At 38.9% G+C, this 25,978-nt stretch overlaps 2 pseudogenes; one reads left to right on the top strand and one right to left on the bottom strand.

Moving 5' to 3' along the window:
* Positions 1-6,213: 6,213 nt before the first annotated feature.
* Positions 6,214-6,974, bottom strand: LOC122649094 (annotated as a pseudogene).
* A 7,095-nt stretch (positions 6,975-14,069) lies between these two features.
* On the top strand, positions 14,070-21,042 carry LOC122650103 (annotated as a pseudogene).
* Positions 21,043-25,978: the final 4,936 nt, after the last annotated feature.

Raw genomic sequence — 25,978 nt, 5'->3', positions numbered from 1 at the left:
GTTATAATGAATACATCTATAATGGCATCAAGTTTCGTAGTAAGTCACATGAGAAGCATAGGAAAATTCAAAATAGCGGGGTCCTTATTACGGCAATTTCAGAAGATTACTCCAGTTCAAGAGATAGACATCCTATTGAAGGAATTATCACGTATTATGGTTTGTTGAAAAAAGTAGTTGAATTGGAATATGCAGAGGATCTCAAAGTAATATTATTTCATTGTGATTGGGCTGATAACAGAAAGGGAGTAGAGGAAGATGAGTTGGGGTTTGTACTTGTCAATTTTAACCATTTATTGTATAGTAGCCGAGATCAGCTTGCCGAACCATTTGTACTTCCATCACAAGCAGAGCAAGTGTTTTACATTGTAGATTCTCATAGGCCTGAATGGCAAGTTACCATGAGGCCTAAAAGTAGGGATATTTTTGATATGGGACAGCAGGATCCGGATCGTGATGATTTAGATCAGACATATACACAGAGTACATTACAATATAGACAATATGTAGAACATTTAGAGGATGATGGTGATGCCAGTCTTAGTTGGGTAAGATCTGATGTGGAAGGTATTATATTTGACACCCCCATCGGATTGATCAATTCAATGGAAAGTTCAGATGATGATATATCAAATTGATTGAACATTAAAATCAAGTAAGTCGCATATTCTTTGAGAAATAAATGGAAATGTACTGACTTAAATGCAATGCGTTCTTTATTCCTTCACTAACATTCAAAGTCCAATATCCAATAAATTCTATATCGATTTTTAGTCTTGTAGTGACATAGATTAAGCTTCTTCTCTTTTTGATTTGATAAACACAACCATAAGTTCCTCTTTCTCCAACTTGGATAAGTCATTCTTTCTATTTTTTCTATTACTTGTTTATTTTTATGGAATGCAAGGAATCAAATCATCCAAACAAAATGAATACAGGTTGAATTATAAACCATGCTCAGTTGAGAATAAACTGGTCTAAGAATGTGTAGATACATCACCATAACACTCAGCCACAACATTTTATGTTTCAGGCTCCAGCAAATGTAACCACACAATTTTACAATAGAGAGACATCAAATTAGAGAGATATTTAAAGGTCTTATTTCTCTATATGAGGGAAAGATAGATTGAGCAATTGGATCATCATCTCCCAATTCTATATCAATTTTTAGTCATGTAGTGACATAGAAAGACTTCAGATTTTTTTACTTGATAGTGGGTCATATCCGTTGCTTACATTAATGTATACTTCACACCAAAAGTCATGTAATTATGGATTAGTTACTTTCATCAGTTTACACTATTGATATTGTCATATAGAAAATTTATCTGATATATGATTTGAGTTTATTGATTTTGCAGGAGTGAAACAGGAAAGAATCAGGAGTCAGGATGATTCGACCCAGCCTCCTGGGTTGGAGGATTGGACCCAGGAGGATAGTGGCGCTACTACTCCGGGTTAGTCAATTGTAATGTTACTCTTTAAATTTGATGTCAAGTATTATTGTTACAGATGATTAATTTTTTCTTATGTTGGGCCATTTACAGTTCGTAGGGGAAGAGGCAAGAGGGGCAAAACAATGGCAAAAGACATTGTAAACATGTGTAGTGGGGAAAAAATTTGTATTGGTGTAAACAAGTATGGCCAAGCAAACTCTACAAGGACAGCCAAAATAGCTACTTGGATTGGGTTGTTAGCAAAAAACACCGACTTGTTACCATTAACGTACCCTGATTGGCGAAAAGTGCCGCAAGTGTACAAAGATGATGCATGCGCCAAAGTCATGGTATTATTAATATCAGATCCATAATTTGTATGGCTTACACAATAATAATATGATAACTAATATCTTCTTTTTTTTTTCTTTTAGGAGAAATTTGACATACCGGAATCTAGCTGGAGTTGGATCCTAGAGAAACTTTGTGCTCGATGGAGGGATTACAAATCTCTACTGAAATCTGAACATTTTAATAAGTATGAGACGGATTCAGAAAGTATGGCAAACATTGATCTGAAATGTATGTCTAAAGAACAATGGGAAGCTATGTTCAAGATGTGGGGGGACAATAACCATTTGGTAAAGATACTTTTCTATAGAACTGAATGTAGTTTAAATACTTTTTACTATATTTACTGTCTTTGCAGTTTTAATTGAATGCAATATTCTTGGTAGGAAATTTCACAGCGAAATAAAGATATTAAGGCCAAACAAATAATGCGCCATACGACAAGAAGTACTTCCTTTGCAGTATTACGTGAAAGGAAGGTAAGTGATTTGTTTTACATTAATATTTATTTTATTGAAGTTGGCTATCTCTTAGTCCCAACATTTTTTGATATTTCTTTCTATTCTTTTTTTTTTTTTTAAGAAAAATGAGCATCCAGAACGTTTATCTCCTTCTCGTATTGAGATGTTTGATTTGACACATAGATCGACGAAGACTGGAAATTTCATAGACCCTGAGTCAGAAAGGATAATGGTTTGCATTCCAACTTAGCTATTTCAGTCGACCTCTTCTATATTCCCTAAATTAAAGTGTTCTTGTTCATTATAACTTGCAAAACAGCATAAACATAGAGCTTAGTAAGAGAAGTGAAGAAGATCAACAAAAGCCTAAAGTCCGTGAAGAAATCTTCAAAGGTGCTGCTGGACAGGATTCTCATGTGAGAGTCCGCTTGATGGGTGCTGGAGTAACCCCAACAAAGATGTGGGCCAAAGAGGCAATGCGCACCCAACATAATGCATCTCAGATTGCAGACCTAAGAAAGCAAAATGATCAGTTGAAAGAGATTGTCTCTCAACAGGGAGAGGAAATATCTCAGTGGAAAGAGAGAGCAGCTAAACAGGATGCAAGGTTGGCTAAGCAGGAACAAATGCTGGCTGAATTTGGGGCACATATGAAATCATTTCAGGATTTGATGTCTTTGTCACAAGCTTCCAAATGAGAGGTACATGGATCTCCAAACCAGAGTTCAATATTCCAAGTCCTTTAAACTCTCCCTTGTTCCTTACATATTGAGAATTTTTTTTTAATTCATGGATCATTCGCTATGCCTAACTCACCCACCTCTTGGTGCCCGTACACACACTCACACTCTCCCACCCCTTTCTTTCTTTTGTTGTATTAATCCACCCTACTGTTCTGTTCCATATGGAATTATCCATTTGGAATGTTCCATGAGTAGGCTCATGAGGTGCAGGTGGGTTGCACCACTTGAGTAGGCTGTTGGGACTATATGTAGTCTTACAACGAGTTAGGAAGAGATAAAGAGTAACCTCCTTAATTTATTGGATATGACACGTTTTAAAGCCGTGAGACTCATTGGAGAAAAACAGAAAATATCATGCCAAGAGAGGGATTGGATCATCATACAGAAGCTTTAATTTAGATCATACATTACCACTAGGAATTTATGAATCTCATTCCCAAAACCCAACAAAAAAAATATATTAATGTGGGATTTGTACCAAATGGATGAACAGATAAATGCATTTGTAGATGAAAATAAATAATTAACTAGGTCCCCACCTAAACACTATAATATGTCTTCCAAACTATAGGTACTCTTTATTTATAGATTTTTTTAAAATAAAATTTTTGACCCACACAAAGATGGTGGTCGGACTCTCCTTAACTGTTGTATTTCTTTTTGATTTGGAGTCCCACAATGGAAAATATCCAACAACAAAACCATGTCCATCCAATTATCCTTCCTACACTTTCCTTCTTATTAAACGCTACATCATCCATCATCAAATACATTCATATATATATATACCTGTATTCCACAACCAAACCTAAGTAGTAGTCACTAGTGAGAGTATCTCATTATCTTTCATTCTCTGGTTTGTATGTGTAGGTGTCGGTGGTTGGTTTTTGAAGTTCTCTGTCTGGGTGAAAATGGGCAGGAAATGTTCACATTGTGGGAACATGGGACATAATTAATTCAAGGAGTTGCACCATTTACACAGGAAGTGCTGTTGGAGGTCTGAGGCTTTTTGGTGCTCAACTTGAGATTCCTTCTTCTTCACTTGTCATGAAGAAGAGTTTTAGCACAGATTGCTTGTCATCCACTTCATCAGCTTTGTCATCCTCACCTGCTTCCTCCTCATCTTCTTGGCTATTAAGCTGAAAGAGTTATCAATCTTCTTGGCCAGAGTGATAGATAGTGTGAGCAACCTAACATTGTTGGACATCTGTTGAACCCGGCTGATATGGTTTCACAACACTCATCAGTGGATCCACCAACTGTTCACCCTTTCACCATCTCATATGGTTTCACATGACCTCCAGCCCTGTTGCAACAGGGCAGCAGCTCCCACTCTCCATCTCTTCTGCAATGCTTCTTATATTTTGTCTCCTTCAACTTCTTCTTCCCATTCTACTCTTCTTCTTTCATTTTCTTCTTTAAAACATCATTCTAAAGAAGGGAAAGTGCAGACTGAAATGGTAAATAAACTTCTGGTTTACCTAAAAATAAACTTCTGGTTTACCTGAAAATAAACAATTAGATCAGTCAGTAAATGAATCAATAAGTGAACCCTCATTGAGAAGGTTAAATTAGAAGATATTTGGAAAACAAATTAAAAATCAAAACAATGATTACTTCTGTATTTGTTTCCAAGACTCAATCATGAATATTAGAAACACAAATCCAAGCAAAAATTCAATGATTTCTCTTGATATTTGGTTAAACATTTCATGGAAAGTTGACTGTAAGAACATCATACATGAATTATGGGTCATGGGAATCATGGCGTCTATAAAACAGAAACTAGGAATTTGCTAAAACAGTTCTATTCAAAATTATGCACTAAGATCAAGAGAACAGCTTTAGAAAACTCCAACAACTTGGAATAAGAGATATACAAGTAATATAGGCAGCAAGAATTAGAAAATATGGACATTACAGAACCTCTTGTGTGTCAATCTTGTTATGTTTTTTGGATGGTGAGGTGGACCTTCTTAGATCCCACATTTCTGAGTGGTCAGTTTTCATCTTGATCTGCATTCGTTTATCAACCATGAGACGGTCACTGGGTTGCTCAATTGAATTCCCAGATCCACATATCTGCTCTGTTCCTTTTACCTCAGCTTGGGACCCAGACTTCAAATTCAAATTTAAACTGTCTTCTAACCTGTTTGCTCTTGGTTGCTTTGCTTCCTCCTTGATTTAAGGCCATTGGTTGCACCCTTGGAATGGAGCACAATGGTGAAGGTCAGAGCTTTAAAATAGAATGGCAGACAAAGATGTCAATGAGGTATTCAGAATTGATTAAAAAGGAAAAGTAAGAACTTCCTTCTCCTCTTCTTTTTACTTACATGCTTTGATTTGTCAGAAAGGATTAGTTCTTACATACCTATTGATCAACTCTTCTTGTGTTTAGGGTTTCTGTAGTTAAGTTCTCTTGTTTTAATTTTTTTTTTATCTTAAACTTCCTTTCTCTCTAGCTCGCTCTCTGTTTCTGCTTCGTTTCATTCTGTGTTTATCTATGGATTTGCATATGTAGTTTATATATGTATGAACATGTGTTTATATTGGTGATGTGATGGTGAAAAGTAAAAACAGTAGAATGTGAGCTAATTTGGATTTGTTTTGATCAAACAAAGGTGGGGAAAAAGAAAATAGAATAGGTTTTACTTTCATCTTTGTTCTATTTGTTTCTAAGTGTGTTTAGGATGTTATATTTTTGATATCTTTTTCAGTTCTGAATTATGGTCATTATTAGAAATTACCTAGCTCTAATTACTACTTGCTGTGGATGTCTTTTTTTTTTTTCTTTTCTTTTCTTCTTCCTTTTTTGGGGTTAGAAACTCTTGTTAGAGTTTCAGAGTGAAACCATTAAAACCTCAACAATGTAACATCCTACTGTATAGTTGGTGAAACTAAAGCAGCCTCAAGAGCAGCCTCTCTTTGTTTTCTTGCCTGCAACTCCATTTTAATATCATCTGGATCAAGACTCCAGAACTCCACATCATCATATACTGCTCCAGAAACTTCACTAGACCTACTAGAGAAACGACCCTTTCTCCCAGGCTGAATGCCATTAGTCTTGCTATCAGAATACTTGCGGCTAGCACCATTACCTTTTGGCACTCTAGCACCTCTAGAATATGCCATTTCTTGAGCAGCCTGCAGCTCTTTTGATTGTTTTGCATTTTGCAAGGAAAGCTTGGTGACTTCTACCCCTAATATTAGGCCCTTAGTCCCTAAAAGATGAAAGATAGGTAGAACTTACAAAGAGTGTCACAGAGTGACAGAGAGAGTTAAAAAAAGAAACCCCCTTGTAGCTCTACACTCATTGAGAACCTAAACAAACACCACTGACAACACAAACAAACCATTATTGCAGTCTCAAGCTTCTCAGAGAGCCATGGGATATGGAAGGAGTTTCAGTATTGAAACATGTCTGCAGAAGCCATGATAGGTTGCTGATTTAGATAGAGTGAATTCCATGGGTTCATGAAAGCTATCAGAACCGATTAGAGTTTCCTCAGTTTCAAAACTGTTATTGCCCTCATTTATGTACTGGATGATCTCATTAAGGGACTGCAATCTGTTGTTCAACTCCCCCATCTAAGCTCTCAAAACTAAATTCTCAGCTTCAATGGCCAAGTAGTGCTGAGTGGTGAAGTTCATACTTGTAAGGATCTGGTTATTCTCCTTCCTGAGCTGAGCCATTTGGACCATCAGTTCATCCAAATGCTTCTGTTTCCGCATCCTTGATCTTCTCGCCGATTCACGGTTTGATAGCTTTCTCTTCTTTTTCCTTTGATCCATTACAAGCTGAAGGTCTTCTTCTGAACCATATTTTGGAAGCAGAGTTGACCCCGAAGAAGTTCCAGAAGAGGAAGGCATGGTATATTTACAGCAGAAATTTTATAATAAACCAAGTAGAGGGATTTGACTAGACTTTAAATACAACAAAGACAGGACCCAAATATTAAAAAAGAAACCAAAATGTATACGTTATACCTATTAATTAAGATATAAAAATAGATATAGAAGAAGTGCAAGGGTCTATCTAACAGTTATTAGATTGTGAGTAGAGCCAGTTCATGAAAAAAAAAAAAACAGTAAAGGAACACAACAGAGAAGGAGTTGTAAGAAAAGATCCTCTCTCTCTCTCTGTCCAGTTTCTATGCATGTTGCAAGTTTTTTTCTAATTCTTCTTTCCAAATATATCTGGGTTTACACTTTGAAGGTGTCTTTGTGTCTTATCTAGAGAAGACAAAGCAATATGGTTATTGGTGTTTCTGGGGTTTTATGTGACTCTGTTCTGGTTTCTGGTATTTCAGAACCATTTATTACTCCCATTCATCCATTTTACATGAGAACTGTTGGGGTTTGATCCGAAAAACTGTTAGAATCTGTGACTCACAGGTCAGGTTGCATCCGTTTATCATTTGTTTAGAATATTGAAGCAATTCCTGTACTCTGTTACTGAACTATGGTTCTCCAAATAAGTTGATTTGTAATGGTCTTCTTTATTATCTCTTCTTTCCATGAGTAAATAGATTAATACATAAATTGTATGTGCTTGGTGGTCTAGATTTCTTTTGCTTTTCATTTTTTATGTTATCAATATTTTGATGATTTAACAATCGAGCATGAAGATTTTGCTTTCTTGCATGCTTCATAATCCATGCTGTTTCATTGGTTTTTGCAATATGAAAGTCGAGGTTACTACAAGGCCCATATGGAGTTAGGCTTATATTATCAAACAGACAACTATTTGTTTAACCAGAGTTGTCTCAGAACAACATGTTGCCATAATAGCTGAGATGACTGAGATTCATTGTAAACAAAGATCTCACGAGCATGTTAATTTCTTCTAGAAATTTCAACAGCACTTCAATGACTGTCCTCCTAGAGATATAGGAGAGTTGGCAGTATGCAGGCCATTACTGTGGGGTCTGAACTCCAGAGGGACATATTAAATCTTATTTGTTTTGTACTCATTATTTATTAATCTGCTTAATTTCATTTCCTTTAGATTTTCTTTGGTTTATTGTTACTAATTAGGTTAGTATGATTTTGAGTTTCGATTCTGCCATTTCCAATGTCTAGCTATCCTGTGAATGGGGTTCCTGTGCAAGGATGGTTTTATGTGGAGAAAATTACTATTTTTGGGGTCATTCGTCTGTACATCATGTGACATTTTCTTCTGTAATGCCTTGTTTGTTGTATAGTAAAGTCTACAAAGTATAAAATACAAGACTACCTAAAAGATGTTATGCACTTTCCCACTGTCCACAGAAAATTGGGAATGGTTTCGTAGTGGAAAAAAACCTGCTACGACAATTTGTCTTTCTTCTCCTTCACCCATTAAAATGAGGCTTTAACCTAGCATGCATGGAAACAGAAAAATTTCATTGTTGAGATGATAACACATTTCAAACTTCATCTTGAAAAAAACTCACTCTTAAAAAAAGAAGGGAAGGGACATCAGGTGGTAGGGAGATTACTTGTTCTGGATTGGATTTGACATGCTTGGAGGTACCTTGTGAAAGCTTTCTTTTACTTGCTTCATGGGCTGCTTCTTCATTTCTGCCTGCAAATTTTCATTAGCTTGAGAATGCACTGAAGATTGTGGTTGTGATGGAAGAACTCTTGCTTGGCCTTGGTTTGCCCCTAGAGAAAACATTAGTGCCAGTGCAAGTAAAACTACCCATAATCTGCAGTACCAACCCATCATTGTTCTCTTGCTCTCCTTGTCTTCTTACTAAATTTTGAAGATGATTAGTGAGAAGTGTTACATATGTTTGATTTATCGGAAAAGATCTCTGTCCAGGAGTGTGGCCTACGCCAGCACTTGCATGAGTCTATCTCTCTCCTCCCCATGTGAAAAGACACTAGCCCCCTTGTTTTAAGGAGGAGAGATATAGACACATGGGAGTGCTGGCGTAGGCCACACTCCCGGACAGAAAACTGCTTCCCTTGATTTATTAATATCTTTCTCTCCCTCTCTCTCTCTCTCTCTCTCTCTCACTGAGTCAGTAGATGAGTGGGCCATGTGATGCATCTTTGATTGTCCCAGTTTTGAACTAATCTCTGACTCAGTGATGAGTGGGCCATGTCATTGAACATATATCTTTGGTGAGAAGTGTTACATATATTTGATTTATATTTATTCTTTTTCCTTTGTAATGATGAATCAATGATACTACATGGCTGTTGCATTGCTGCTACTTGCTTGCAACTTAATTGAAAATAAAAATTCCCAATTTGACCTTATTGGATTTGTACATCTTCCCATTGGTTTTATTTTTTGGTCAATGACATATATGCATATTTCCTTCTCATTTGAGTGTCATGGTTGGTAGAAGAAATCTATATAAATGAAAAGAAACTGATTTCTGATCGCAGGTGTGCATGCTTTCTTTTTCTCTTGCCCTTTGGAAGAATATATCCCTCGGTTCAATAGAAGTAGTAAGAGAGAGATATTATGGACTTTAAATCCCTTGAGGAAAGCTGTATAAACTTAGACCTAAACATCTCAATAGCCATCTCCAACTCTAACTAGAAACTGAAACTATAAATTTGTGCACTTGTATACTGTAATTTGCTAATGATACTACTCATAAATTTTGTTCTCTCTTGTATCACAATTTAATTGAAATTACAGCATAAGCATGGAGAGTTACAACAAGGAACTGTGATTTGCAAAACTCTCAAGGACCCCTTTAGTAATTAGGTTGAGAGTACCAACCTGAACCTTGAAATACTAGGTGGATCAGCTGGGGTAGTTTGTAAAGTGCCATATTGGGTTTGTTTTAGATTGTATATAATTAGACTCAGAAATGCCAATCTGAACCAAAATTGTTTATTACTTGGGTTGTGATATTGGAAAAACCTGTTCTCATCTACTTTTTGGTTTTCTTGATCTGTTTTTTCATATTTATTTCCTACTTAGAAATGATCAGAGAACCTGTTTTTATATTCTGTATACATGTATTCCTTTTCCATGTACAAAGTGAAATCCTAAGGCAATTCCCTAGAATAAAAAAAATTTGGGTGCTTATGGAAGACAAAGTGTGCTACTGGTTGAGGATATTGAGGACAGTGACTCTTTTAGCACACTAACCGTGGCAACAATGTCATGGCTTTTGTCTAAGTGAGATGAAAATGCACCCTGCTTTTGTACTTTCCTTAGATCTCCAAGGCACTTGCTGATCACCTTAGTCACCTTCTTCCTGGACATGTTTGTTTCCTTGTTACTGTTGGAATATATATCATGATTCCTTTTTTTTCATTTTTCTGATCATGTTGTTTGAACTTTATGGAATTGATGTCGGAAATACAACCTATATTTACTTAAATGTGGTGTTAGTGATTAAAAATGATAGTTTAGTTTGGTTTGGCAATATCAATGAAATTAAAGTGTCAAGATGATGACTTGGCAGGTTGGATATGGTTTGCCACTTCTTAGTGTGAAGATGATGCCTTTTTGTTTCTTTTAGTCCTTCAAAGGATTTTAACTTATGTGTAATTTGTTCATCTATGTTTCCTTCAGGTGCAATGAAGTTAGAAGCTAGAAAGTTCCAACTATGAAATTCAAAAGGATGAAAATTGGAAGGAGGATTAGATTATGATGTTCCTGATCTGCAATGTGGAGAGCAACGGTGATGAAGTATTTTATTAGAAGGAGTACTAGATTATGATGTTCCTTTGGCTAGAAATTTTTTCTCTTTGGGTTTTTTTTGTTGGTGTTTTGGTTAACAACATTGGTGGAGAGTTGATTGAAAGTGAATTTTAAAGGAATCCTAGCCTTTTGAGTTTTTTGTGTTAATGGAAAGCAATGAATTAATTACAATATATGGATTTTGTAGTTAATAGTTTTTCTTTTATGGAATGAATATTATATATAGATGTAAATTGCAGGTGAAAATTTCCTTTTCTGAATTACAAACAATGAATACCATATAAATGGAAAAAAAAAAAAACAATTTTTGCCGACGGTAAACATATTACCGTCGCTAAAGATTTATTTTTACCCACGGTTATTTAATTGTCCGTCGTATAAATTAGATTTTCCCTGACAGTATACAAAAGACCGTCGTCTAATATTTACATTTTTAGTGACTATTAAAACCGTCGCTAAAAATACATTTTTCACGAAGCTTTATGTTTCCGTCGTTAAAAATATATTTATGGCGACGAAAGCATAAATGTCGCCATAAATATATTTTTAGCGACGGAAACATAAAGCGTCGTGAAAATGTATTTTTAGCGACGGTAATATAAAACGTCGCCAAAAATTATTTTGCTAGTCGGTAGCAGTTTTACCTTCGCGATTTTCCCCGACGCCAGTTTAGCCGACGGACTGGCGACGGTTAAATTTACCGTCGCTTATAGTTTCAGCGACAGATATCTATTTTTGGCGACGGTTTATTACCGTCGCGAAAAATCATATTTTTTGTAGTGTTGTCACTCTTTTTAGACTGAACCTTGGCTTTAGATTTTTTTGGCATACCGGCCCCACCTTCCGGACTCCACTAACAGTGGCATCGATAGCTTGAATTTCATAGTAAGAGCTACGAGTACGAATAGTACGTGAGGATTCAGTTGCAGAGACCAAATCACCACGCTAGAAGGAGCCTTACCTCCACGGCCATGGGCCGTTCTACCCCTACCCCCACCAAGAGCTTCATTCACAACTTCTTCTCGAAGAACAGTCTGAGCAACAAGCCTCAAATCCCCATCCCTAGAAACTGAGTCACCATCAGCCTGATGGACATCAACGTTTGGAATGTCACCCACCACCGAGTCAGCCTCAGAAGCTGAGTCAAACTCCTCCTCACCATTCATAGTCGGATCTTCAGTAGGACCTGATCCACCCAACAAGCCAGCCGAGTCAAGAGCACATGGTCACCCAGGTCCACATCCAGCTCCATCTTACCCGAATCCATAGCCGATTCCATATGTGAAGAGAGAATAATAGGATTTTGAGATATACCCAAAATCTCCACTTGATTAGTGGCAACAAGGGGACTTTCCAGACATAACGTATTCCCTGAGGAAGGAATAGTAGAATTATTCTCCAAGTTATGCTCTCTATTATCCAGATTTGAAGGAATAATAGAAAGATTCTCCAAGTTATTCTCTTTATTAGCCAGACTTGAAGGAGATTTTCAAACTAAATGAGAGCAATTATGGGGATTTACAGAATCTACCAAACATGGAGCACCTCCACTACCACCATTAGCGCCACCCTGTACCGCCCGAGCCAGCGGAGGAGCCACCATAGCCGGCCTGGACGGAACCACTTCAGTCACCAAAGCCCCAGGAACAGACTGCACAGACTTCCCACGAGCAGCTTTCTCTTCATCTTCTTGCTTAGTACGACAAGCACTAACAACATGACCCACCTTCTTACAATATCCGCAGCGGCTAGGCTCGTCCTCATACTTTTCGAATTGTTTGAAGCAGAAAGGTATCTCCGTACCAGGATGCTTACGCTCAACTTGGAACTCAAAAATTCTAGAGAAAGGAGTCTTCCAATTCCACTAGCACCCGAGCAATGTGCCCCATAACACCACTACGAGTGCCTCAATCCAAAGCAACAGGCCGGCCTAAAACCTTTGCCATGGACAATAGAAACACTCTCGTGTCAGTACTCGAAAGGGAGATTTGGAAATCTAACCCAAACCAGCTTTATGTCAACATACTTCTCATGAATATTGAAATCCGGCTTCCACCTCTGAAATGAATCTGCTGTTTACCAAACTGTACTAGTGATCTTCTCCAAATCTGAGACATGTTGCTCTCCATTGAGAATTGGAAAACAACGAAGCCTCTCCCAAGCGATGTCATAGTTACCTCCCCTTTGAGGTTCCAAAATTCCTTGGCCCAAGCACGAAGATCATCCAGCGATCCAAAACGAAAATTAACCCGACTGATCAGAGAAAACTGAAACTTAGCCAGGTTTTGCTCATGATCCTCTTGAGGAATTACAATCCTCATAACATTCCCTGCTTGAATGGGATCCGGCAAATCCTCAATGTTCACTTTACGAGGACCACCTACAGCCGCAGCTTAAGAAGAAGGTTTTGCAGCCCCTCTTTCCCCTCCCTTCCCCTCCAGCACTCTAGCATCAGCGTCGCCCACCAAACCTTCCTGCTCACACCCATCCTCAAGCGAATCATCATCACCAACAGCCAAACCTCTTCACATCACAACTCAACATACAAAAGCATTAACTTCTTTTCTTCTTCTTCTCTTCAAGTGTCATCAAATTTTATGATGACAGGGTGTATTATTATACCTTGGACCAATCAATCAAATATTGATTATTACGTAATCGATCCAAGACTACTTGAAAACGGCTCTTCTACTAAAAAACGAAATGTTCCAAATGTTACTGAAACATGGTAAGTATTGTCATTAAATGCAACTCATCTATAGGTGATACGCTTAGAGAGTATGTCCTATGGAAAGTCCATCAATTCCTAACCTTATAATAATGAAATAAGGATTTAATATTTTTAATATGTACTTATACTCCCTCGATCTGAAGTGTGAGGCCAAGATCTCATCCATAGCCTATGGCACATGCCATTGTTCCAACCATCAGGCTTTGAGCCAAAACACTTGTCCCAAGTAAACCTGATCATCAGCACACCACCACACATGTATGTGGTGGCATAACCCAAACAGAGGCTTAGATGAAAGAAAGCCTAAAAACTGCCCTATGTTAAAACTAATAAACCTTACAGAGTCAACATTCCGACCTGGAGCAAGGTCTGAGGTATAGCTATGTGGTAAGACATCAGTTTTTTGTACCGGCAGGCAAAGGTTTGAAACCTTTTACTCCAAATTATGAACCACCAAACAGTCTATGTCTGTGTGGAGGTTAATTCATGGTAAGGTTGCAGAGGATGAAGAAATCGTGTTAAGAGGAATTGGAATAGTTTCAAGATGTGATCTTTGCTGTTTTGGGGGTGAAAAGATGTTATGGAAGTTGTTTTTGGACTGTTTGGGTTTTTCTTGGCCTTCTCCAAGTTTGTATGGTGACCTCATTTAGTGGTGGAAGCAAAAGTTTCATGTGATGAATCTATCTAATGCATGAAGCGAGTAAAGGAAATCCTAGAATTAGTAGTGGTAGAGGAATTATTACAGACACAAATGGAAATTTTATTGCAGCTTTTTCCAACTTTTACGGAGTTTGCACTAATTCGGTGGCTGAGCTGCGTGTGCTCAGGGATGGGCTGCGCTTGTGCGATGTGCTGGGATTCTCCAACTTTGTAATGAATTCTGATTCTATGCTGATTGTGAATAAAATTTGCAAAATGTGTTGTAGCCTATGAAATTGTTGGGATTGGTTCCAGGCAGTGTCAGATCTTTGTGACTCCGTCCGTGCCCGAGTTTCTTTTGCTTTTAGGGATAGCAATCGTGCGGCTGATTGGTTGGCTAATTTGGTACGCTCAACTAATGGTAATACTTATTTTCAGTCTCTCTCAGCCCTTCCCAGAGAACTCAGAGTTATTGTGAGGGAAGATAAGGCAGGTTTGCCTGGTTTTTGGTTTTAAGGGTCATGTGGATCTCGGATTATTTTTTCAAGAGTGTTGCATTGTGTGATTTTTGTATTGGGTTTGGGGGTAAGGCAGGCTATATCCCCCCTTGTACTGCTTTTATAGTGGTTTGTTTTAATAAAATTCTAGGGGCAAGCCCGGGTCCCAGGTAATATTCAGGTTAAAAAAAAAAAAATCTATCTGATGCATGGCGAGTAGGTGTTGTTCTGATTCCTTTTCATTTATGGAATGAACGTAATCATAGGAGATATGAAGGTGTTCAAAGACCGCCAGGTATTTAATTTACAATTATTTTGAAGAATCTTAAGGAATTGGCACATAAATTTAAAGGAACTGTCAGAAATATTGCTGATTTGATGATTGCTAGAAACCCATAATTTCCATGTTCTCCTTGGCCAAATCAGGTGATTCGTAAGGTTTATTGGTGTAAACCTATAGAAGGTTGGTAAAAGTTAAATGTAAATGGATGTTCACTTGGAAATCCAGGTAGCGCAGGAGCTGGAGGGATTCTAAGGGATGATAGGGGTTGGGTGGTGTCTTCCTTTAGCTTATTTAAAGGCATTGAAATAAACTTTGAAGCTGAATTTGAAGGCCTTATTAAAAGAATCCAATGAGCAAAGGAGCTGAGATTCGTTTGTTTTAATTTTGTTTGCTGGTAGTTTGCCCTCTGTTCGATCACCCTCTGATGGCGCTGTCGTAGGTGGGTAATTGCTTTTCAGTGGGGATTTGTCTTTGTGAATTCTGGTTTTTCTCTAGCTTGTACATTTATTTCATTTTTTCTCCTTTAATATATACGACCTTTTAGCAAAAAAAAAAGATTGCCCCATACAATCCAAGTTGATTCTATGCATTTTTAAACAACGTTGGCTTGTGTTATGTTCATTATTTTTTGGGTGGGGGAGATTTTATGGAAAATATCTCACTAATACAGGGAAGAAAATCCTATTGTGGATTATTTGGCAAAAAAGGCTGCAAAAAGTGGATCCTCAGTCTGTAGTTTCGGAGTTTGCATACCATATTAATGAAGAAATAGATTGGGACATTCAAGGAAGGCCTAGATACTGGTTTTCTAGGTGATCACTAGAGTCGTTTTTTTGTTTTTTTTGTTTTATGATTTTGTTGGAATTGGTTAAGTATATTTGCCAATGGCCATGCCAAAGGTGGACCATTTCTCCCTGTATTGTTCTTTGTAATCGTCTAGGTATGCTTTGACTTTAAAATCAATGTACTTGTTATTTTATTATTTTAATATACCTTTGCTGAACTTTAGCAAAAAAAAATAGGTCCTTCCATCCGGACACAGGATTTTATTCCTCTCAGTTACCTCATCTATAAGTCCTATAAGTACCTCTCTAGAATTATGACACTTGGCACAAGCTGATCTAACGGATGAGAGTAATCGTTCTTAACCCAACTTAACCCTAGCCTAGCCAAACATTCTCTCTCCTCTCATTCATCGTTTCTCTTTCTTTCCTCCTCCTTTCTTCTTCTCCGGCGAACACCACGGTCACACCTGCAACGTCTCTCTCACTCTCACTCTAACCGCCCCACTCCCCTGGTTTAAATCCACTCTATTTTTGTCCTTTCCAAAATAACCTCCTACCGATCCAAACGAAGCCGACCCAGCAATTCCCAAGCGATTTCCTCTCTCTCTTAAATCTTTATGAACCTAATGTCTCAACATCTGAGACCCTAAAATCAAAAAAATGCTACTTCTAAGAAATGAATTATGAGGTGGATTTGGTGGCTGATTCTAACTTCTAACGAGTTAGAAGATCTAGAGCCAATGATTAAACAGGTGATAATTTCTGGGATTTTTTTTATTTAAGTGCACTTGCAGGGAAGACTGATATTGTTGATGGAGATTAGAGGAATTAAAAGACAAAGGGGTAGGTCGAAGATGACTTGGGAAGAAGTGGTGAGAAGATATGATTGGCTTTTGGGTTGGCAGCAAACATGGCATTAATTAGAGTTGAATGGCCGAACAGGATTCAACCCCAGAATTGGGGAAAGGATTTGTTCAGTTGAGTCTGTGCTCAGGATGGTTGGGTTCTCTCTTGTACTTGGGAGGTTTTCCAGAGTTGAGTTAGGTTTGTGTTTATGCTTGTAGGTTTCTGTGCATATTATTTCCACAAAAGTAGGCATTACGTGTTTGAGGCTTTGTAGTGACATAACTTTCTTTCCTTTTAATAACTTAAAATGATTGATTTGCTTGGGATAATTTTTATCAGGAAACGGAGATGATTCCAGATGCTCATGGCATACTAGTGTACAGACGATTGCTGGAAATCATCTGCTTGGCTAATTTCCATTTTTCGCTTTTTTTATTTTGGTTTCTAGGCATCCATACTATGGTTGCTGGAATCCATCCTTCGTGATAAATGTTGTAGACTTCAACTTCAGCTCCAATTGATGATTGAGTTGGCCATTGAAATGAGTTTCAAGCTTCCTGAAATTTCTGATTTCTGAAGATGAAGAAGAAAGGAACAGAAGTATGAAACTGCGCTCAATTAGGACAAATTAGACGCAATGGCGACAGGTGAAAAAACCACCAAACCAGCACCTGTTTTTCCCATAGAAAATCAGAAAAAAAAAAAAAAAAAAAGCACTAAAATATTAGAGGGGGATGGAAGAAGAAGTGAAGAAACAGAGAAGAAACAGAGAAGAAACAGAGGAACATAGCAGATCTGTGTAAGAAACAAAGGTATGAACCGTTTTTCTCGGTTTTGTTTGGATTGGCAGGAGGTTATTTTGGAAAGGACAAAAATGAATGGATTTAAATTAGGGGAGTGGGAGTGAGAGAGGAGTTGCAGGTGTGACGGTGGTATTCGCCGGAGAAGAAGAAAGAAAGAGAAACGATGGATGGGGATAGGGATGTAAATGGATATTCGTAAATCCGTATTCGATTGGCGTTCATATTCATTTAGGAGAATTCGAATCCGTCCGAAATTAATCGGATACGAATATGATAATCCCCCTATCTGACCGATTATTATCCGATTCGTTTAGTAGTCCAATGGTAATAAAATATCTGAAATATAACTCTGTGTTTGTCTATCGTTTTAAGTTACCTTATTGGATTTTGTTAGCTTATTTTTATAAATTTATAAGTTAAGATAATGTGATTCTTTTTCTAGATTTGCTATTGGTTTATATATATTGTTTTATCCAATGTGATACATGGAATTACATATCTACTAAAAAATCAAAAATAAAAAATGTAAGAGAATAAAAGACTTAGAAGAGTAGAAGAAATGGTAGTTACTGAACTCTCAAGTCTCAACCCCAACCCTCACCATTAAAATGGTAATTATGTCAACAGATAGTCAAAAAATCGTATTCGATCCGTATTCATATCCATTTTGGAGAACCTATATTCAAAAAATCACTATCCGGAAATTATCCGAATCCGTCCGAAAACCGATAGGATATTATCCGAATCCGTCCGAATATAATCGGATACGAATATGATAATGCCACTATCCGACCGAATTCGATCCGTTTACATCCCTAGATGGGGAGGAGTGAGAGAGGAGAGAGAATGTTTGGTTACGTTAGGATTAAGTTGGGTTAAGCAGGGTTACTCCCATCCGTTGGATCTGCTTGTGCCACATGTCACGATTCTAGAGGGGTACTTATAGGAACTTATAGATGAGGGACCCTGAGAGGAGTAAAATCCTTAGAGAGACCTGGCTCCTGTGCATCCGGGTGTGCAGTGCCAAACTCAAGGCGGCGCGCTTTGACTGCCTTACCCCTGTCTAAGCGCCTTGCCCGAACAGAGGTAAGACAGTCAAAGTGTGCCGCCTTGAGCCTGACACTGCACATGCAGCCCGGCTATCCGGATGCACAGGATCTTTTTCGACCTCTTATGATCTAATCTGTTTTCTCCGTCGGTGGTAGGGTGAAAATGACTTGTTATGTTTTTCTTCCACATGGGTGCTTTCCAGGCAAGTGGATTGGCATTCTATGGACGTACGTGTTTCACAGATTTAATGATACATATATAACGACCCATTATTGTTCTTAGATTCTTAAACCCAATCTTGTGAACATCTCAATTTGGAAAGGAAATTGGTCTTCAATAATCAAAATGGTACATTCTGTTTCGTCTTCCTTTCAACCCTTCTTCAAAATAAGTTTCTTCGTTCAATTTTTACACTTTCACTTGGTCTTAATGCTCTATCAACTCCCACTTCTTGTTTGGATTGCAGAATGAACTTTCCCATGCGGTCTACAAACATTGGTTCGACTGAAACTCATCAACTCGATTCAACGGTTGGGAGTGGCTTACCACTTCGAGGAAGAGATCAAAGATTCCCTTCTTCGTCATCTCGTTTATTTGGAGGGCAATGGTGATCTCTACACTGCTGCCTTAAAATTTTGACTTTTTCAAGAACATGGATATCAAGTTAGTTCAGGTAATTTACATGAATAATTTATATTGGATTTCTATAAAGAAATAAAGTTGCGCTCTCATTACTACCAATTAGTTTTAGTGTAACGATAAACACGCTTGATCTGTTACTTGGTTTTAACTCCTGTGTTGTTCTAATTTGCATATAGATGTGTTTAATGAATTCAAGAACGATGGGAGTTTCATGGACTGTTTAAGTAACGAAGCCTAGGGTCTCTTGAGCTTATATGAAGCTTCACACCTTGGAATGAATGGAAAAGCTGTGCTTGAGGAAGCCATGGAATTCAGCGTCTCACGTCTCAAGTCATCAATGGAAATTCCATTGCACTGGAGAATGGTGAGACTAGAAGCTAGGTAACTTCATAAATGTTTACGGGAAGGACGATACGAAGAAGAGTTCATCAATATTGCTTGAGCTAGCAAAGCTGGATTTCAACATTGTGCAGTCAGTTAACCAAAGGGATTTACAAGAGCTATCAAGGTGATTTTTAATTAAAGCAATCGATGTGCTTCATTATAGAAAGGCGAGGAATGACTACCTTACCCCTGCCTGAGCGCCTTGCCCAAGCAGGGGAAAGGCGGTCATTCTCCACCTCACTGTGTCTCGACAATACAGTCCTGCCGGGCAGCTCGACAGTAGAGGATCCAAATTGTTACAGAAAAGTTTAACAGGTTCGTTTTCTTTAAACAATAATAACATAGAAGGGTTTGCTTTGGGTCCGATTGTCTCAGTGGAAAAATAGTCAAAAAAAAAACAAATTTTACGGTAAAATCAAAATTTCTTCTAATAGGACCCGGGCCTGGTACTCTTTTTTGTTGGTCTGCCCCTTACATTGAAGATTCCCATGAATGTCACCTACTGACATTGCAGGGTGACCCCCTTTTACATGTGCCTATGGGAGCTTTGTGGCAGTTTCTTGTCATCTGTGGGAACAGTACCTAAGTTTCGATCATATTATAGGGAGGGTGGAAATGATATTATATACCTATTTAATTTTTTTTTTCTTTTTTTATAAAGTCAATGTCTGTTATCGTATTTGATCCACATCAAATGGTTACAATTCAGTGTAAATAATGATACTAAGTATTGCATATTTTCTCTGGTAGGTGGTGGAGAGGCTTGGCTTTCCGAGAAGAGCTTTACTTTGCAAGAGACCGATTAGTGGAGAATTTCATGTGGGCAGTTGGGATTATCTATGAGTCTGGTTTCTCCAAATGCAAGATTGGGCTCACCAAATTAATCTCAATATTAACGGTAATTGATGACATTTATGATGATCACTAGATGAACTAGAACTCTTCACAAATGCAGTTGATAGGTAAGATTTAGAGAGATTCCAATGTACGTATTTTAATTGCTTATCTTATCTTGGCTTCAAAATTATATTTGAGATATTTTGATTTGTTCAGGTGGGATATCAAAGCCGTAAAGGACTTTCCAAACTACATGAAGTCATGCTACTTAGCCCTGCTCAATTTTGGTAATTGAATTTTTTATGCTGCACAAAGGGATCATGGCTTGAATATCTTACTCTATGTGAAGAAAGAGGTACCATTTTTTACCCTAAAAGACTGACTACCAGGCTGCCTGCAGCCTATCCCCAGACACAGCCCTCAACCCACTTAAATGATTGCCCTATCCTCTTACAGAGTTAAAAATCCCCTTGGCCAATGCTGCTGCACGTGCTCCCATTGGCCCCTACGTCAATGATTGAGATATTGGTATCGAAATCGATACCAATCCGAGACTGATTTGATACTGGTACACAATCCAGATTTAGCCAAGTATCGGTATCAGCCTCAATCGATACTGATACCTTATTTTATTCCCCACATTGGTGTAAGGGCCACATTTTTTTTTCAATGAAAAATTCTATTTTACTGGAAACTTTTATTTTTGCCATCTGTTTACATAAAATCAAACAGAGCTTTAATGAATTTGCATTTATATGTTTTTTCATATTTTGTAGTGGGCAAGACTTTGCAGAGCATACATGATGGAAGCAAGATGGTTTTACAAGGGGTACACACCAGGGTTGGAAGAATACTTGGGTAATGCATGGATATCAGTGGGTGGTCCGGCAGCCATGATCCATGCTTATTTTCTGTAGCTGCAAGAATGCACCCTATCGCCTGATGAGTCTCCTGATTGCATGAAGGCCCGGAACTGTGGCTCCAATGACCTATTTTATTGGGCCTATATCATTACTCGACTCATCGTTGACCTCGGAACTTCTCAAGTATGTTTCTATAATTTTAACCTCTTAATCTCTCTACTAAAATTATGTTTAGGAATTAATGGACCTTATAATTAATTTCCATCATTTACTAAAGTTGGTTTTATATTTCTGGCAATTGAAGGCTGAGATTGAAAGGGGAGAAGTGCCCAAGTCTGTATAGCTACATGAAGGAAAAGGGTGTCTCAGAGGGAGAAGCAAGAGAACACATAGAGGGCTTAGTGAAGGATTCATGGAAGAAGTTTAATGAGTGTGCTCGAAGCTGTGGGCTACCTAGATGGGTTGTGGACATGGCCTTGAACATGGCACAGACTTCCCAGTGCATATTTCAGCATGGCGACGACATCGACACTCTCGGCAGACTGACTAAAGATCGAGTGGTTTCACTGTTCCTTGAACCCCTTTCATGAACGATTTCAATGACTAGTCCAATTAATATTATGTAATTAATAATTAATGGATAGAAATTAAATATTTTTTTTCATGAAAAACTATTATATGCCTAATGGGGCTCGATCTAATTTATGGGTGCTAGATTTGGCTCACCTAGTATGGAATAGATTAAAGGGTTTGATTTAATGTGTTCCATTGTTTTGGAGCTTTTGGCATCAAGAAAGGGTTACTTATTGCTACACATAAACCCTGGAATGGAGCTGCTTGGAAAGGACTACCTTTCGTCAGAGTAAGAGCTTAGTATGAGATAATTTAAAGGGTTGATATAATGCATTCCATCAGCTCTGAAGCTTTTGACACATCAGTCAAATATGTAACAAAAACTGAGCTAAACGGTTAAGTAAATAAAAAGTTAAGTACATCATCAATTATTACACCTCTTAGGGAGAGCGTGTCTGCTATGAGCCCTTATAATTAAGTAGCAGCCCTTAGAAGGTACAGAAACATAACATTCATCTTTATACATATCAGCCATAACAACCTTCTATCTTTATTCTTTCTATTATTGCATGCAATCCCATGCAATCCTACCTTTCCATTATTTGCCTTTCCATTATTGTATACAATCCTTGTGATCTCTCTCAATCTCTATATTCTCTCAATCACATCTCTCTCTTTTTATGGTAATGGTGATTGAGTTTCCAACCTGTGGATTCCTCTCACCTTACCTATATATATACAATCTTGTAATATCTTAAAGTTTAAGGCAATACATTATTTCACAATCCAATATGGTATCATGAGCTCCTAGCTTCAAAGAGCAAAAACCGATCCCACCTCCCTCCCCCAACGAATTTTTGGCCATGGCCTCTCCTCCCTCCTCTCCATCTCATACTCCAACTCTCAATCAAATCCTTTCTCACAAATTAACATCTAAAAACTATGTTTATTGGAAGACTCAAATCGTCCCTTACCTCAAAGGCCAACGACTTTATGGATATGTTGTTGGCTCCAATCCATGCCCTACTGATGCAACCAAAGTTGATGCTTGGCACGAAAAGGATGCCTCAATCATGAGTATTATCATCTCCTCTCTCTCCGATGAAGCAATGCCTCTCGCCGCCGGGCGTGAAACAAGTTAAGAAATCTGGAATGCTCTTCATGCAGCCTTCAGTTCTACCTCTACAACATGCATTCTCTCCCTCAATGTGGCCCTCCAGAACCTTGTTCAGAAACCCGACTAGAATGTCACTCAGTTTCTCCATCGGGCCAAGGCCCTTTCTGATGAGCTCAGTGCGGCTGGCAAACCCGTCCCCACGGAGGATCTAAACATATACATTTTTTGTGCACTATGCCCTGAATTTGAATCTGTGGTCTCCAAAGTGATGGATCCCAAGGAACCAATCTCTCACACTGAACTTCATGGCTTGCTTCTCAGCCGTGAATATCTCATTGCATCTTGTCAAGCCATGCCGGATCCGACTACCAATGCAACTGCCAACCTTGCTCAACAATCCCATGGCCCCCCCTCTCAATCTTATGGCCGAGGTCGTGGTAGGGGAGGCCATGGTACTCTAAATGGACCTAGTGGGTTTGGGGGTTCCAATGCCTATGCCCACAGTCCTTACACAATCTGTGGTCAGACCAATCATCAAGCCCTAACATGTTATTATCGCAACAAGCAGCTTGGCCAATCCACTCAAACCATTTTACCCTCTACCAATCCCTCATATGCACAACCTTCTGCCTATCTAACCAAAAATCAACCCCCATTCCTGGCCACGTCAACGACCCAATATCATTACCAACCAAATCAGCCCCATTACCCACAACCCCCATCGCCACCTACCCCATCCGCCTTCCCATCCGGCCTTACCCATTGGCATCCCGATACTGGCGCCACACATCATGCAATGCCTAATTTACAGTCTCTGTCCTCTTATGCACCGTACAATGGTAAGAATAGTCTCATGGTTGATGATGGTAATTATGTCCCTATCTCACATGTTGGGTCTTCTTCTCTTCCTTCCACCTCTCGTCCTTTAGTTCTTTCTAATATTTTACATGTTCCATCTCTTACTACTTCATTACTTTCTGTTCATAAATTTGCTTCTGACAACAATGTGGTTTTTGAATTTCATGCCTCTCATTTCAATGTGAAGGATCCGACGTTGAATCAAATCCTGCTTATGGGGCCTAGTCACAATGGTCTCTACTACTTGCCATCGATCCAGCCATCTTCTCCATCAACACACCTTGCACATCTCACATCTTATGATCGTTGCCATCAAAGGCTTGGTAATCCCAATGATCGTTCTCTTTAACTCATGCTCTGTGATATCAAGCTTTCCTCATCCCCTAATTTGTGCTCTGCCTACCAGATTGGAAAGTCCTACCGTTTAACTCTTCGCGAAACAGATAGTCGTAGCAATTTTCCACTTGATTTAATTTTCAGTGACATTTGGGGACCCGCCCCTACTATTTCCTCTCTTGGACATCGCTACTTTATTATTTTTGTGGGTGATTTTACAAAGTTTATTTGGTTTTATCCTCTAAAAGTTAAATCTGATGCTTTTAATATTTTCAAGCAATTTTGAGCCCTTGTTGAACGACAATTTTCTAGGCAAATTAAAAGTATCCAAACTGATTGGGGTGGGGAGTACCGCTCCCTCACCTCCCATTTTGCCAATCTTGGCATCCACCATCATATATCATGCCCCCATACTCATGAACAATAGGGCACTGTCGAAAGGCGCAATCACCACATTGCTGAAACTGGACTCACTCACTTGGCCCACAGTTCTGTCCCACAGGCTTATTGGGATTATGCCTTTGAAATGGCAGTGCATATGATCAATCGGATGCCCTCTCCCATCATTGGAAATATCTCCCCATATCAACTCCTCACCAATCACGCACCTGATTACAACTTTCTTAAAGTTTTTGGGTGTCTCTATTTTCCCTTTCTCGACCCTACAATAGTCATAAAATGGATCCAAGGTCTCCTCCTTGTGTCTTCCTTGGGTATAGTTATCATCACCATGGTTACCATTATGTGCATCTTGAGTCTAGGCGAATTTACATTGCTCGCCACGTCAGGTTTGATGAACTGCGCTTTCCTTTTCAGGAAGCAGCCAACATGCCGCCCCCTCCCCACTTTCTCCTCCTTGTTGGGTTTCCCTACCCCTCGCCATTTTTCCTGACCCACTACCTCCCAATCCCACGCCATCACCCACCACGCCACCGCCACCCCCTACCCCTCCCCCCTCCAATGTGGACTCCACATCTCCCTCACCTAGTCCGTCCCCCACACTATCCTTGACCCCTCAAACTACCTCTTCACTCCGCACTCGCCTTCTTAGTGACCTCTACAATGATGCCTCCACTGCCTTGCATACACTTATCTCTCCCTCCAAAACCCCATCACCTCACCCTACTGAACTCACTTGTTATACTCAGGCTGCCAAGGACTCTGAGTGGAGATTGGCCAAGTCTGACGAGTTTGCAGCCCTACTACGGAATGACACTTGGTCTTTAGTACCACCTCCTACTAATGTAAATGTGGTTGGTTGTAAATGGGTGTACATGATTAAGCGGAAAGCATATCGCACGATCGAGCGTTTTAAGGCCCGTCTTGTTGCTAAAGGGTTTCATCAGCCGCAAGGCCTAGATTATGATGAAACTTTTAGCCCAGTTATTAAGCCCACAACAATTCGCACCGTCCTCACTATGGCTATATCCAATGGTTGGGCCGTTCGTTAGCTTAATGTTCAAAATGCCTTCTTACATGGCATTCTCAATGAAGAAGTCTACATGGCCTAGCCTCAAGGGTTTGAAGATTCCAGTCGGCCCACCCATGTCTGTAAATTACATAAGTCTTTATATGGGCTTAAACAGGCCCGTCGGGCTTGGTTCAATCGTCTCTCTCAATTTTTACTTGGGACTAGTTTTTGGGCATCACAGACTAATCCATCTTTATTTATTTACAAACAGGGCCACACGACAACTTATATTCTGGTCTATTTAGATGACATACTGGTTACAGGGAACCAGCCCAAACATATCACCATTCTACTCTAACAGCTTGCTTCGGAGTTCTAAATCAAGGACCTTGGTCAATTGAGCTTTTTTTTGGGTATTGAGGCTACATACTAGCCAGATGGGGTTATTCTTTCTCAATCCCGATACATTATAGATCTCCTACAGTGAGCTGGCATGGATGATTACAAACCAGTCCTCACACCAATGGCCACCACCATTAAAGCCTCCTCTGCAGGGGGTGTCGCATTCTTAGATCCGACTCAGTACAGGTCTATAGGTGGTACGCTTCAGTACATCACCCTCACTCGCTCCGATGTGGCCTTCTCAGTAAATCGGGCGTGCCAGTTTAGGCA

Source organism: Telopea speciosissima, chromosome 1 (assembly GCF_018873765.1).
Source record: "Telopea speciosissima isolate NSW1024214 ecotype Mountain lineage chromosome 1, Tspe_v1, whole genome shotgun sequence".
NCBI lineage: Eukaryota > Viridiplantae > Streptophyta > Magnoliopsida > Proteales > Proteaceae > Telopea > Telopea speciosissima.
The sequence above is the reverse complement of the archived record's forward strand: the minus strand, read 5'-3'. Positions and strand labels throughout refer to the sequence as shown.